The 15421-nt window shown below is 48.2% G+C and overlaps 1 pseudogene; it reads right to left on the bottom strand.

Annotated features, from left to right (window-relative positions):
- Window positions 1-208: 208 nt before the first annotated feature.
- On the bottom strand, window positions 209-11593 carry LOC124973737 (tetratricopeptide repeat protein 28-like; annotated as a pseudogene).
- Window positions 11594-15421: the final 3828 nt, after the last annotated feature.

The raw sequence follows: 15421 nt of genomic DNA, 5'->3' as shown, positions 1-15421 counted from the left end.
CTGGGGGTCTAAGTGTAAAACCAGATTATTTGTAGTCCACTGTGTCAATTTTTAGATTTTTCTGGAACAGATAAGAAATGTGGGTGCTGTAGGGAGAGCTGGAGCACTTCCATTTAAAGAGCAGCTTGATGGACAGGGAGACCTGGGAGTTGCAGAGTGAAGGGTGGCCACTGCTCACTTTGAGAAGTGGGGCTGCTGTACCCAGAGCTCACCTTAGGCAGGGACGAGCTCCTAGACAGGCTGTGGTGAGAGTCAATGACTGGCTCTTCTGATGCTGAAGGTGTGAGTTTCTGAGGCTCTGGAGACCAGGGTGCTTGGGGATACCAGCACATCTTCTTGGGTCTTGCCCGAGATCCTTGGGTGCACTTCTCTGGAGGCACTCTGCTGCAATGAGGTGACTTTGCATCTCTTCCAGTATTTCTGGGCCAGCTCCTGCGCATCCAACTTGGGGCAGCCATCCTCCTGGGACTTTATTGTGCTATCTGGATTCTTTCTGGACTGGTGCAGCTGGCCCATGTCTGAGCTTGTCAGCTTCCTGACCTTTTGGAAGAGTGAGTTGGGTCTGGGGATCAGAGTCATCTTCACTGGAGAATTGAGAGTGCTAATTCTCTCCTTGGAGCTCACCAAGACCTTCAACCCTACAGCTGTGTCCCAAAGGGCTGCTTGGGATAAGAGGAGAAGCACACCTCCCTGCCCTCTGGGTAGAGTGCCAGGGCTAGGTGCTGAAGATGGAGAAGCTCTATTCCTCCTCATCCTTGCTGCCCATGGGGCAGACCTGGATGGGCAGCTGGCTCCTTGACAGGGTAGATCACCTGGCATAAGCATGGTTGGGCCTTTTGTAGTCCTGTCCTCCTGGTGCCTCAGCCTTCTGAGCCACAACCCTTTGAGCCACACCTGGACCTGGAGACTAAGCTCATGGAGGAGGGGATGGAGCTCAGGCTGAGCACAAGGTACAGGTGCTCCATGGACAGTTAAAATGTTACATGGTTTCCATTTTTCTTTCAAAATTACAAACATCCTTAGAAAGCTAACAGGAAATTATGCAAATACTACTTATGTACAAGTGAAATTCATGTTACAATCCTGAAAAGCAAAAGCACAGTTGGAAAAAGAAGTAAGTCTTAGGTAGGGACAAAATTACCCTAGGGAAGCCACAGTCACACCCTTGAGACTGTCTCCACACATCTCCTTGTCACCAGCAGAAGGACCCACATCTCCCATCCTGCTCTGACCTGCGACTGAAGGTCAGCAGGGTCCTCTGAGCTTATTCCCACACCTTCCATTTACTGCAGCAGGTCCTGGTGGTCCCAGCAGACCCCGGGAGTCACCCCCCCCCACTGCTCCTCAGCTACCTCTCCCCTGCACTTGCAGGACCACCAGGAGGCCTGCACTTTCAGGCCCAGCATTCACCCTCAGTCCTGGGGTGGGGCACCCGCTACTGTCACTGCTCCCTCTTGTCCATTTGAGCTTTGAACACGAGGTGCCCATGGGATGCAGTCCTCCTCCCTCTAACCTGCATGCATCTAGGTGTTTCCATGCATCATGACATCTCCACACTGCCTTCTCCCTGCACTCCACTCTTGTCACCTGCCGCAGTACAGAGTGGGTCCAAGCTACAGTCACCAATTCCTCCTCCCGCTTTCCTGACCAGCAACAACAGGGCATCCCTGGCCCTTTCCCTGCTGTGAGGCACGTTCTCCAGCAGAGGCTGTGGGTTCTAGCGCCTGCACTGCATGCCCACATAGCAGCCAGCACTGGCTCTGCAGACCTAGAGAGCACACTCCAGTCAGGTGTACCTTCCATGTCTGGGCACCTGCTCCTGCCAGGCCTGTGGGCCTTCCTTGCCCCATGGAGGGACAGGCCTGTCCTCTCACCATGTTCTGTGGGCTCCATGGCACCCTCTCCCCTGACCCTGCTTTTCCTATGGCATGTGTTAGCCCCTCAGGCCTGCTACCTATATTTCAGTTGTCTGGCTCCCACAGGTTCGAATTCCATGAGAGAAGAGGTTTTTGTTTATTGCCTCTTTTTTGCACAGTGCTGGGATGGACTGTTCTGCCACTGAATGCAGCTGTGCTCCTCGCTCTTAAACAGTCCCTAAAACAAACATGAAAAAGATGAGAAAGTCTCGTCACTTCTCTCCCATTTCCCAAAATGCAGCTAGGAGTGTGGCAGGACCTCACAGAAGGGTCTTACCAAAGAGAGACAGCAGTGACTGCAGGGTGAAGTGCATGGTGCACCAGTTGGCCTGCTTCCCAGTCTTCAGGATGACTTCCTCCTGCCCAACCTCCCAGAGATAGAAACCTGGAGAAACCGATGCACAGAGCTGTGTCCTTAGGGAGGTTCATATGCTGGACAGGACAGAGCTGGTGCCAATGTACTGCTTCACACCGGCAGGGTGGGTCTGAGGGCAACTGAGGCCTCCCTGTCCCTGTCTCTGAGAAGGCTCCTGCTGCTGAGTGTGGAGCTGCTGCCTACCCTCTGCTTTCTCTCACAGAGCTCTGGTCACTTCCTGCTCTGAATCAGGCTTTTGAGCACTGAGGTCAGGGCTTAATGAGGCTTCTAAACATTTTGATCTTTTCTTTTCTTTCACAAAAAAAAACCAGTCTACTTAAACTATCTAGAAAAACAACATGGGATACTTCACTCAGCATTGGGGCCCATATTTAAAGCTGGTGCTCAGGAAGGTGGAGGGTACTCCTGGGCAAGGACAGGGTCCTCACACGGGCTTCTTGTCTGTTAGCTGTGATCTTCCTGGCTGAGCCACCCCACAGGGAGTTCAATCTCATGCCAAAGCCCTGGGTTCTGCTCCCCAACTCCCACAATCCTAAGAAGACCCAGAGCAGCACAACCACTGTTATGGAGCTTCCTGAGCATGAGGCTGAATGCTGAGCTGTTGACACTGCAGAGAGACAATTTCAAGAGCCATTACAGCAGGTGTGGTGGCACATACCTGGAGTCCCAGGTACTTGGGAGACAGGAAGAACACATGAGTCCACCATTTCAGGGACATCTTGAGCAACAGAGAAAGACCATTCTCTTAGGCATTCAACAAGGTCCTCTCCTGTCCCTGGGAAGATGCCAAACTCAGACATGTGGCCTATGACTATCCACAGACAGGGACCAACAGGCAGGATGAAGGGCCTGCAGGACTTGAGCATTGCATACCTTGACCAGCCTTCCTTGGAAGATCACATAGCTCCAACTAAAACCCTCATGAGGATGTGTACTGAGAACCCAGGGGAATGGGCACCTAGGATCCCATGCCCTGTCCTCTGATATGGCAATTTTAAAGTGACAGTGTTCTATACACAACATGGCCACTGTCTGAAGTCTCTCTGGTTCAGGACTGCACAGCCCTCTGAGGGGAAATCTCTTCCTGTTTTGTTCTTCCTCAGAGATCCTTACACTTGTCTGACACTACTTTTGCCTTTGGACCAAGGTTCCCTGGAAGAGTCACTGGGTATTCTGGTCACCATGGGATATTGTCCTTCCTGAACTGGAGAACAAATAATCCATGAAAGCAACAGGAAGGTCTCAGGGAGTTCAATCAGCATTTTAAAATGAGTAATCAGTTATATAAATGTAACATTTCTGTTTCTAAAACCTCTACTTTTACCCAAGTATCTTAATTCATTACTCCCATAGAATGGTATCCACCCACCAACACCCTGTGTAGGACCAGCAGAGCACTGTTCTGGATGCCTGGCATTGAGGTGCTGCTCTCTGCCCAGTGCTTAGTCAGCAAGCAGACCTCGAGAACCCCAGGTGAACCTAGGCAACCTGACTCGCAAGAATAAACCCTAGTCTCAGTCCCAGAGCCAGCAAGGGAACTCTGTGCTCCTCTGGACTGTGCCCTGTGACACAGCTGGCATCTAGTGTTACAGGTAAGGAGTGGAGCACAGAAGGCTGGGGGCTCAGGCTGCCTGGACCTGTATGGCCATAAGTTCCTCCTTTACTGGAAAGGCGTGGTCACCTCTCATGGCCCACAGACCTCTATCACAGTTTATGACCTGTCACACAGGTGAAGAGAACTCTTCAGGCCTGGGCCTGACTTTTCTCAATCTTGCCTGTGATACCTGCTGACTACATCTGTGTTTATCTAAATGGACCAGATTTACCTTTTTTATTTCAGGAGACTTTTTTTCCCCAGTACTGGGGATTGAACTCAGGGACACTCAACCACTGAGCCACATCCCCAGTCCTATATTTTATTTAGAGACAGGGTCTCAGTTGCTTGGTGCCTTGCTATTGCTGAGTCTGGCTTTGAACTCACAATCCTCCTGACTCAGTCTTCCAAGACACTGGGATTGCAGGTGTGCCCTACCATGCCTACCCAGGAGACTATGTTTTAAATGCACAGAAAAAAAAGCAAGTAGCACAACTTGTGAAGGCTGCTGGTGTCATAAAGGGGCCTGGAAGCCCTGGGTCCCCTTCATCCTTGAAAGAAACCATGTGTCTGAAAACACAGAGCCAACCCCATGTTGAGGGGAGCTGACAGCATCATCTAGAAAACAGGTTAGAAAATAGAAAAGAGGCCCAGTACTGAGTGCCCAGGTTCACAGGCAGGAAGAAAAATTCCCCTTCAGGACCTCAGTGTCCTGATAGCTGGTATCTATGGCAGTGAGGTCAGCCTCTCCCTGCCTCCTCCACCATGGACTGCCTGCTCTCTGCTGCCCCATGCCAGCCCCTGCTCTGCTACCTGGCTGTTCCCCCTGCCTGGGTCTTTCTGTCAACACCCCATGTCTCTCTGAGGCCTTCCCTAAACCCTGTCCTCCTCCAGCCAGTCACCAAATGCCAATGTGCCCCTTCAACTGCAGGTGCTCTGGGACACAGTTCTGATTGGGTCCGCCTGTCCCCTTCTGCAGAGGGATGGCACCAGGAGGGCAGGGCAGCTGTTCTTTTGCTCACAGCCACATCTCAGGAACTGGAACACTGCCCTGCACACAGCAGGTGTTCAAGAGAAAGTTGTGGAGTGCAGGCTGCCAGGCAAGTCACCAGGCACTTGGGGGGATTGGGGGAGGAAGACCCGGGGACTCTCGGGGGCTTCATCAGCAGATGTACCTGCTGTAAATAAGCTGCCATAGAGTCAGGAACTGTCCAGCTATGTTAGGGAGAAGAGCCACAGTGAGCCTCCTGTACTGAACAAGGGCCTGAAAGTGCAGCACTAGCTGTCCTGGTCCCAGAAGGGTGTCTCAGCAAGTCTTCCTTCCTCCTAGCTCCCAGCAGCCAGTGATAGACAACACTGTAGCCACGGTTCTGGCAATGTGATTCTAAGTTTTCTTTAGCTGCTAATCCTGGGTGACTCTACAATGACTGGAAACCAGCAGGTTCCTAGTAAGGTGATGTGGACAGAGGAGGTAGGTGATGTCATAATGCAGGGAAAGGAGACAAAGCTGGAGGATGGCCTGGGAATCATGTGGTAGCAGCAGAGTCTCTACACTATAAAACATCATCTAAGAAAGCACTGAAGTAAGACCCCTAAGAGCCTCCCCAACAGAACCTGGAGGAGAAGCAAGTTAGTCAAGAGTGCTGTGTCCTATGCAGTGCTGCCAGGAATTTGTGGCATCTTGGGAGCTACCACAGGTGAATAGTGATGGAGATCTGAATGGGAACTGGTGCAAAGTTCTGCTCTTTCTCTCCAGCCTGGAGCTGCACCAGCACCTGGTGGAGCTGAGTGAGGGAGATAGACATGAGCACCTGGCATACCCAGCCTCTTCACCTCAAGTCCCTGAGTTGTCCTTGTCTCCTCTCATTGTCACGATCCTCTTGCCAAGTGTGTATACAGTGTTTTATGTTCTTCTTAAGGTGCCTTCCTGCTTAGCACCTGCTGTCTTCTGGGGATCTGAAAGGCAGCAGGACCCAAGTACATGGGGACAAATGTCACATGGTCTCCTGGCACCTGGCTCTACTCCAGTCTCTCATCCCCCATCACACACAAAATTCACACACAGAAGAGGCCACAGGAAAGGAAGGCCAGGTTAGGGGACTGGTGATCTCCTTATTTACTCATGCATTTCATTAAAGCCATCTTCAGAAAATGAAGTTCATGGTGAAAGGAGTATCTTGGGGCCCCAGCACTCAGGGAAAAGACCTGGCCCACTCGAGAGTCCAGTGGTCCAGGCTCTCATCTGTCTGTGATGTCTACTTCCTGTGTGTCCCCAGTGTCAAAGTTCGTTCTACCCCTGCTGCTTTAGTTGAACTTAAAAGGTTAAATCAAGGGAATAGAGGGGTGGAGCAGGAAAGGGCAGGGGCAGCAGAGGAGGGGAGCCAGGGGTAGCAGTACTGGCCTCAGCTGAGTCCCCAAGAGCCAGGCAGCAGTGCAACAGCTGGAGAACCCGGGTGGGTGGGAATGCAGAGGCTCCCCTGAGGATGTCTGCTACTTAAAATTGTACTCATCATTCCCACCATATTTTTAACAAACTTCAACCAGCAGATTATAAGAGAGAGAGAGAGAGAGAGAGAGAGAGAGAGAGAGAGAGAGAGAGAGAGAGAGAGAGAGACAAGCACAGGCTATTTGCACAAGGAGCACATGCTGCCACAGGAGGCCCCAGCTGAGGAAGAGCAAGAGCAGTGAAGATAAGCATGCCCAGGTCAGGGCCCTGGGGCAGGGCATGCTGCACTGAGGGGTTCCAGAGGGTTCCCTAGGGGTTCAGGAGACCTCCCTGTGGCCCCAGGCTTCCCCTGAAATCATAGAATGTGACAACTGGCTTGTATGACCCCCAAGTGCCCTCGGTGTGGGTCTAGTTTTCCCTTTCTGTGGTGCACAGGCTGTTAGGCCTCTGGAATTCTGGGAGTCATGACATGAAGTGTTCTGGAAGTGCCTTCCTGGTGCTATTCACAAGCAGATGGAACAGCTTCCTACAAAACGGGCAGGGACTGAAGGGAGTGGCCCATGGGCAGGTTTCATGTTCAAATCCTGGCCTGGAACAGCCCCAGGTCAGAGGAGGCTCCAGCCCTGCTGAGAACCCCAGAACTTGCTCCAGACAGGACAGCTTCATTTGCACATAGATGTGTTTCTGCTGAAAGTGAGCTGCTGTCAGGATCTTTGGTACAGTGCTGACTGTTCTCTCAAATGATTACACTTCAAATGGACCAGAAAAACTGTTCTGTCTGTTCAAAGTCTGCTCCCCCACCCAGAAGCCCACATATGCTGTCACCCTGGGTTAATTCTAGACATCACTGGCCAGAAGGAGAGTGAGTGGGCACAGAGACACTCAAGGCTAAGTTGGGAAGGACCTACATGATGTTAAGAATTGGAATCATCCAAATCCCTGAGTTAGATCTGCATCATGCTCAGAGTAAGCACTAAAGTAAAAATTGCTCCAGCTATCCCACTCTTTGGCCTATACCCAAAGGACTTAAAATCAGCATATTACAGAGATACATCCACATCAATGTTCATAGCTGCTCAGTTCACAATAGCCAGATTGTGGAACCAACCTAGATGTCCTTCAATTGATGAATGGATAAAGAAAATGTGGTATATATATACAATGGAATATTACTCAGCCATAAAGAATGATAAAATTATGGCATTTGCAGGCAAATGGATGAAACTGGAGAATATCATGCTAAGCGAGATAAGCCAATCTCAAAAAACCAAAGGAAGAATGATGTCGCTAATAAGTGGATGATGACACATAATGGGGTGTGGGAAGGGTTAGTGTTGGGGTTGGAGTTGGGTTTAGGGAGGGGGGCAGGAATGGAGGAAGGAAGGACTGTATAGAGGGAGGGGAGGGGTGGGAGGGGTGGGGGGAAGGGAAAAAATGGCAGAATGAATCAAACAACATTACCCTATGTAAATTTATGATTATACAAATGGTATGCCTTTACGCCATGTACAGACAGAGAAACAACATGTATCCCATTTGTTTACAATAAAAAAAAAATTGCTAAGCAGGCTTGACTCATTCATTGCACTGCCTTTGTGGCTGTTTAGTTTTAGCCATGAAACATACTTTAATCAAAGCCCCTGTGTCTGTCATGTGGGCTGGAGATGGTGGCTGGAGATGGTGGCTATGACACTTGTCAATCAAATGAAAGAGTTGGGGTGGGCTGACAGGGTGCAGGAGAGCACTGAATGGCTAGTTCAGGAACTGCCCTAGACTACAGATGACAGGCTCTGAGAGTGTCATCAGAGTTGCTCTGTGCTATGATGCTATTAGGACCTACCCTTGTAGGGCCAGCCTGTGCCTTTCCCTACTGATCATTCAGACAGAAAAGAGCAGTGAGACTGCATGACTTGTAGGTCCTGTCTGTGGTCAATTCACATTTTCTGTCTCAACTTGGCTTAGCCATCTGGGATCCACTTACCCAGCTGATTGGCTGCTCATTTGTCTCTGAGGCTGTGATGAATTTGTAGGTCTGGAGGGCAGGGTTGGGCAGACCCATACCAAAACAAGGGGCAGGAGTTATCCAGTGGGGCCTCTGAAAACACAGTCCTGCCACCTTCCAGGGGAGAGAGTCCCAATGCTCAGCATTGGTGGTATTTTTCAGGCTTGGACCTAAAAGAAATGTGTCCACATATGACTTGGAGAGAGTGGTCTCTGAGGAAGCCTGACCCTACCACAGCCCTCCAGGTGTAGTCACAGTCCCAGCAGCCTGCTTCACTCTGGCTGCCTGCAGCTTTGTCAGAACCATGGCTGCCAGTGACAGTAAGAGTTGGAATTAATGCCTGCCCAGTGTCACCTCATGTCATCCCAGAAGAGGCCAAGCTGGGTTGGGACTGCTTAGCATGGACTCTGATTCATACAGATAGGATCCATTGGGTGAACAGCCCATGTCTGGCCCATATCAGCAGCAGGAGCTGGGTCAGGGACTTTTATCATTTCTCAGAATGACTTTCCCCTCCTAGCTGTGAGTCCCAGCTTTCCCAAGAACATAGGGACCATGGTTACCTCCTCTTCTGCCCCTCTGTTCACCATGGTCTGACAGTCCTGCACCCATGGGACTGGAGGGTGTTGCTGTACTTCTGGAGCCGGTCATCCAGGTCGGAGATTAGGAAGGCAGCCGCCTGGAGACCACTAGCTGGGGGAGTCCAGTCAGAAACCCACAGTGGTGAGGAAGGCCTGCCAGCTGGGGATGATGCTCCCCTCTTTGTTCTCCACACTCTGTTGCGAGGTATACATGGTGTTGCACTTCCCATTTTGGATACACTGCAGGGACTTCTCCACCTGGCAGGACAAGGGGGAGAGTCAGAGACCTGAACAGGCCTGGATTATCTCTGTGTGTTCTGAGGGAACATGGAGCCCCCAGGATGAAGCCAGTTCAGGGCTGACTGCTGCAACCTGGGTGGCACATGAGGTCAGGCCTGAGGACATGATGCCAGGTGTTGGACAGTCATTTTGCAAGGGGGGGGGGAGATCAGAAGGGTCTGCTCATGAGAGCAGCTGGACAGAACACAATGAAGGTTTTTTTCCCCTTCCTAGGCCCTGTCCCACCCTTCCTGTCCCTGGTTCTTCTCCATAGACCCTAGAGCAATTTATCTAAAAGGAGGTCTCAGGCTAGGTGCTGCCCAGACCATGTAACTGCACCCCACCAAAGGGTAAGACCTAAGACCCTCCAAGACTTCTTTGCTGTCCACAGCCCACCCAAGCCCACCAGGAAGCACCCATCATGAACATGGCTGGCATATCCCTCCTTCCCCAACTTGCAACTTGGCTCCCCCTCAGCACCAACCACCGTCCCACAGACCTGTAGCCCACCCCTGGAATTGCCAACCTATCTGCAGGCCTCAGCACAGTCTGGCCCTCAGGATTCCCCAGCAGCTTCCTTCCTCATCCTCTGCTCGTGAACATACCAGACATGCCTCACCCCCCCCCACTGTCTCTGCTAGGCACTCCAGGGGACACCTCTGTCTACCCTGAGGCTTGATTGCCATCCCTGCTGTGGTACAACAAATTGCTCAAAATGCCCCCTGAGGTTTTTCTAAGAGTGAAACACATAGATGCCCAGACTCAGATGTCAGGCAGGATGCAGCATGTTCACATCAGCCAGAATAAAGCAGGCACTCCTGGGCAGCTGTGCCCTGACTGTCCCATGGGCTGGAAGGAGCATTGGGGTAGTTGGAAGAAGGTAGGGTGGAACAGGCTTGACCGTGGCCACAACACCCTCAGGAGACCAAACTGAGGAAGAGGAGGAAAACTGAGTTGTGCCTGGTGGGGGGACCCAAGGCACATGAGCAGCTGAGGCCCAGCCTGAGGAGAATGCTCCTGAGTGTGAAGGCAGTTCAACCACCTAGGAAAACCAGACTTGGAGAGGGAACCAGGAAGGAAGAACTTTGGGGGTGACAGAGACCTAAGAAGTGACCTGGACTGAACAACTGAAGTCCTCTTCACAGCGCCCAGACACAGCTGGTGCCAGTGGAGATCATTTCACAAAACCCTCAAGGAGTGTGAGCACATCTTCCTGCATCAGATGCCCCTGGGTGCCATGGGCCACATCACACTGAGTCACACCCCATTCTTGCCAGGCCTCAGAAAAACTTCAGGCAGACCCTAAGCTGGAGAAATGTGCATGACTCATACATCAGGAGACCAAGGCACCAAGAGTGCATAGGCCCAGCACATGGGGTGTAGGACTCCTGCCCAGGCCCTCCCTATGTGACAAGGAGTTTGCATGAACCCACACACTTGGAATGCAGGCCCTGCATGGGACCTCATGGGATCCTCCCTCTCAAGCCTGGGTGGAGTGATGGAGCATGCAGCTCCTGGCCTGCATGGTGATAATGGGGCCGCTGTTTGCTTCAGGTTCAGGAATTGTGGATATAGCATAGCTATGAACCCATGCCACTTAAGTCTCCAGGGTTGGACAGGGCTACTCTTGCTGGCACAGTACTGTAAGGGGGTTAAGAATGCTAAATGATTGGTAGGATGGGACAAGTTTTATGTCACTGTTTCTTGACTTCTGTTCACACCACTGGGACACTGAAGATACTGGGACAGCCAGAGGCACAATCAGGCACCATCGATGTAAGTGTAGGGAGAGACCACTGTCATCTGATTGTGTCTGATTGTGTCTGTGAACAGCCATACTATGTTCCAGGTGTTCACATTTTTTCAAATCTTTATAATGAACTTGAAACATTAATTTCATCACCACCTTCTATGTGTGGAACCTGAACTCAGAGAACCAGAATGACTTGCTTGAAGCCACAGGGAAAGAGTAGGGTGTGGGTCACTGTCCTTACCTGCCCACCTCCCAAGGTCTTGGCATGGAATGGACCATCCACAAGTGGTCCCACAGCCACCTGTGGGACCCAACACACGGTGTCACCTGCCCACCTCCCAGTGCTAGGGAAACTCCAGTCTCTCCCCTTCTGCATTCCCAGTGATCTATGGCTGGTGACTCACTCAGGTGTTCCTGTGCCCATTACCAGGTGCAGGAACACTCACAGGGCATCCCATGCAGGCTCCAGATGCTGCAGGATCTCTGAGAGGGTCTGGCCTATGAGTGAGGAGGGGCTCTTCAGCTTAACTTCACTCCCAATGAGCATAAACCCTGTGGAGGGTACAGGGGGCACCTCATCTGGACTCCATTCCTGAGGCTGGAGCCTCCCAGTTAGCACACCAGAGAGCTGGCTCAGGCAGGACATCCATCTCACAGGGGGTGCTGCAGTACACTGTCCCCTTCCTTTCAGTAACAAATCTGTCCAGTGATTCAGGGAAGTGGGATCTGTCAACTTGCACTGAGTGGAGCTGGGCAGGCACCTCCTGAAGAATGACTGGCCTTGCTTTCCCTGAGGATCTTCTGCATTTTCTGTCCCTAGGTACACAGAAGGGAATACCCGCCCGAGTGGGGAAACAGGAATGGCGGTGGGTTGGACCTGTGCCCACAGAGGGTGGGACCAACCTGATTTCATGAGAAGCCTGGAAGGGAGACCCTCGTGGGCCGGGTCCCTCTCACATTCCACAGGTGGAACCCTGCAGGCACCACGGTGGCAAGTTCACTGTCCATCCTGGGGGAGGGTCAGGGTTCTTCAGGACCCCTCGGTGTGGGGGGTGATGAGACTTTCCCTCAGGGCCGAGGCAGAGGCGGGTTCCCAGCTCCAGCCCCAGTGTTGGCGCAGTGCCCCCCATGGGACTGGCCTGGGCGTGGTTGGCTGGCACTCTCCCCAGCTCTGGGTCCTGGACCCTCCTGATGATGCTCAGGAAGGGGCAGAACCCAGCGTGGCTGCCTTCAAGGCGAGAAGGTTTCTGGATGTGTCTGTCAGGCTGTGCGGAAGGAATAGCAGCCCCCGATCTCAATGCCCAAGAAGTGGGCGAAGGCTCCTGTCTGGCTAGGCTGTGTGTCCAGTAAGATATTGAGTTTTATTCTTAAGCATAGTATCTTTCTTAAAGAGCAGTTTTGAGCAAAAAAAGTGGACAGTTTCCCTTTGGCTACATTTTTAGGGTTTTCTTTAAATATTGTGATGTAAAAACTGATAAACTATAGTCATCATTGATCATTTCTTTCTTACACATATATTTGATATTTGACATGTTACTCTTGCCCCTGAGTACTATTAGTACTTATAGTAAATGCCATATACATGAGGTTAGTATTACCTAGTCTGTCAACAGAAACAGATAATCAATTTGCTTTTTTAATCATAAGAAAGTAAGTAAATTCTGTTATTGGTTTTTTGTTTTTCCCTATAAAATCTAGGAGTCCATAGAGAAATCACCTTCTATAAATAATGATCAACTCTCTTCAGTAAAAGAGCTGGAAGAAAAAATAGGTAACTATGATTTTATATGTTGTCACTATTAGATTCTGGTTAGAATAGTCAGGAAATTAAAAATATAAAATTTTTTTAAAAACAGGATAGATCAAGAAATAAAGTAGCTAAGTAATGAGTTGTTAAAACATAAGTAGCTACTACCTTTGCCTTGAACCTCCATTGCCCCCTGCTGTTTGCCTTTCCTTTCAATTGTCACTTTCTATTTAATCCAACAAAACGACTTATGTGACATCATTTGTAAATAGTTACATGATTATTTGGGGGATTTTTCATTGAGCAAATATTATTTGAATGTCCACTCGTTCTAGACACTGTTAATAGGTCATCTAAGAGCTCACTGCAGAGGGGAGCTTTATAGTAGTCTGAGGTGTGAACAAAGATATAATACTGATAGCACAGGAAGTTGCCTGTTGTAAGTTATGAAAAATATCAGAGAAAAGGGTTTTCAGTTAGTTCTTGAAGATTGGGAAATATGACACAAGAAGAAAGGTATTGCAGCAAGAAGGAACTGTAAGTATTTGTATGTTAATATTTACAAAGTCAAGGATCAGACCAGTAAGTTCCTGGAGAGGTAGTGGCCTGATCATAAATGTGCTAGTGTAATGTGCAGAGGAATTGAGACTTCATACTTATTTTTTTATTTCATATGTTTTACGTGGGCTAACTCTTTTATTCCCATTTAAAAGTGAAAATTTAGAAGTGTTGTATAACATGCTCATGATTCATTAATTTAATAACCCATTTGATTAAGGTAGAAGGGAAGTTGAAAGAGTTTAGAATAACTCCCAGTTTCTGTGTTGGGTGACTGGGGCATGGTGGGTTGTTCAGTTTTAGACTAATTTTAAATACCAATTCAAGTGAAGATGTCAGATAGAATGCTAATGTAAATCTGAAGTTAAGGGGAGAAAACTAGGCTAGAGATAAATATTTGTAGTTAAATAGCAGGCATTAAAAACCATAGAAATGAAAAGTTGTACCCTATTTGTGTACAATGAATCAAAATGTGTCTGTAAAAATAAAAAATATTTTAATAAAAAAAAACCTATGTGATTCAAATCACCCAGCAATATGGAAAAAAAGAGGATCGGAGATAGACAGTTCCCTGTTTTAAATGCTGAAAAGCAAGGAATTGAGAAGGAGCAACCAGTGAGTTAAAAAAAAAAAGGAACAGAAAATTTCTTGTGAGTAAAGACAAGCACAAGTAAAAGAAGTTGGGAAACATTATCCATAGCAAGTTCTGCTGGGTCAAGTAAAATGAGCACTGAAAACTAACCATTCGATTAAACAATGTAGAGGAGTTGCAGGATGTGCTAGTGTCTAAGCTTAATTGCAGTGGATTCAAGGAAAACCATGGGGGAAGAGAAATTGGAGAGCAAACTCTTGGGAGAGTGTTTCTATAAAAGCAGGGCATGAGTTTTTTTTTTTTTTTTAAATGGGAAAAATAACATATTTTGTATGTTTCACCTAATTGTGTTCTCTCCCCTGACCGTCTGTAGTTACCTCACTATTTGTTCCTGATCTTGGTTTCTTAATATTTTTCTTGTTGCATGTTTATAAACTGTTGGGGGAAATACACTAGGTGAAATTGCTGGTCTAATGCCAGAGTAGGTGAGATGGCATTGCAATGAAATGCAGAAGTAGAACAGTTGACCTTTGCTGCACTCTGTGGCACAGGTGCACACTGATTAATAGGTAAGGACAGGAATTCAGATCATTAGTAAAGATATCAAAAAATAGGGGCTGGGGTTGTAGCTCAGTGGTGGAGCACTTGCCTAGCATGTGTGAGGTCCTGAGTTCAATCCTCAGCACCACATAAAAATAAATAAAGGTATTGTGTCCACCTACAACTAAAATATATATAAAGATACCAAAAAGTAAAGTCCTGAGCACCAGAGTTCATATAGGAAAAGTAAAGAGCTTAAGGGGAAAATAATTGGGTAGTTCTAATATATTACATGTTTAGCTGTGAAACTCAAATCCACCAACCAAAAGGAGGACTGTACATAGATACTTATACATATCTGTTACCTTTTCTACTCAGTCCCAATTTACAACCACCACTGAAAGTCCTAGCATACCACATTTCCAGAAAACCCAACATAAAGGAGTCTTAACTTTTCCAAATCCAAGATTATTAAAAGTGTACTGTTTTAGAGAACTGAAAAAAATGGAGATTTCTTACTTTTGCCTTACTTAGATAATGAATGATTAAACTTTCACTTAATGATGATATTGATGTTTTGGCTATTTTAACTTCAAACTGAAGATTTTGTGTTCCAAAATAAAATGAGTTTCTAGGGTTAAAATAAGCAAGTAATTTGAATGTTTTTTCCGTTTGACTTCATGTATAATCCTTTCATTTTCTGATTTTAGGAAATCTGGAAAAAGAATCCAAAGAGAAGGAGGAAAAATAAGATAAAATTAGTTACTGTGAAAGCAAAGAAAGAACTCGATTCCAGCAAAAAAGAGGTAAGCCAATTCAAAAACACAAGATTCAAGAATCTTACATTTTAGAAAATCTACAGTTTTTCTGTTCATGAAAAACTCTTAAATTTTACTGTATATTTATAATAGGTCAGACTTTGAGGGAGGAACTTGAATCTGTTCGTTCAGAAAAGGATCAGTTGTCTGCTTCCATGAGAAATGTCATTCAAGGGGCAGAAAGCTATAAGGTAAAACAGTTATTTTATAACAAGTTGT

The sequence above is a fragment of the Sciurus carolinensis genome, unplaced genomic scaffold (assembly GCF_902686445.1).
Source record: "Sciurus carolinensis unplaced genomic scaffold, mSciCar1.2, whole genome shotgun sequence".
Taxonomy (NCBI): Eukaryota; Metazoa; Chordata; class Mammalia; order Rodentia; family Sciuridae; genus Sciurus; species Sciurus carolinensis.
Note: the sequence above shows the minus strand (reverse complement) of the source record. Positions and strands in the feature narration are given on the sequence as shown.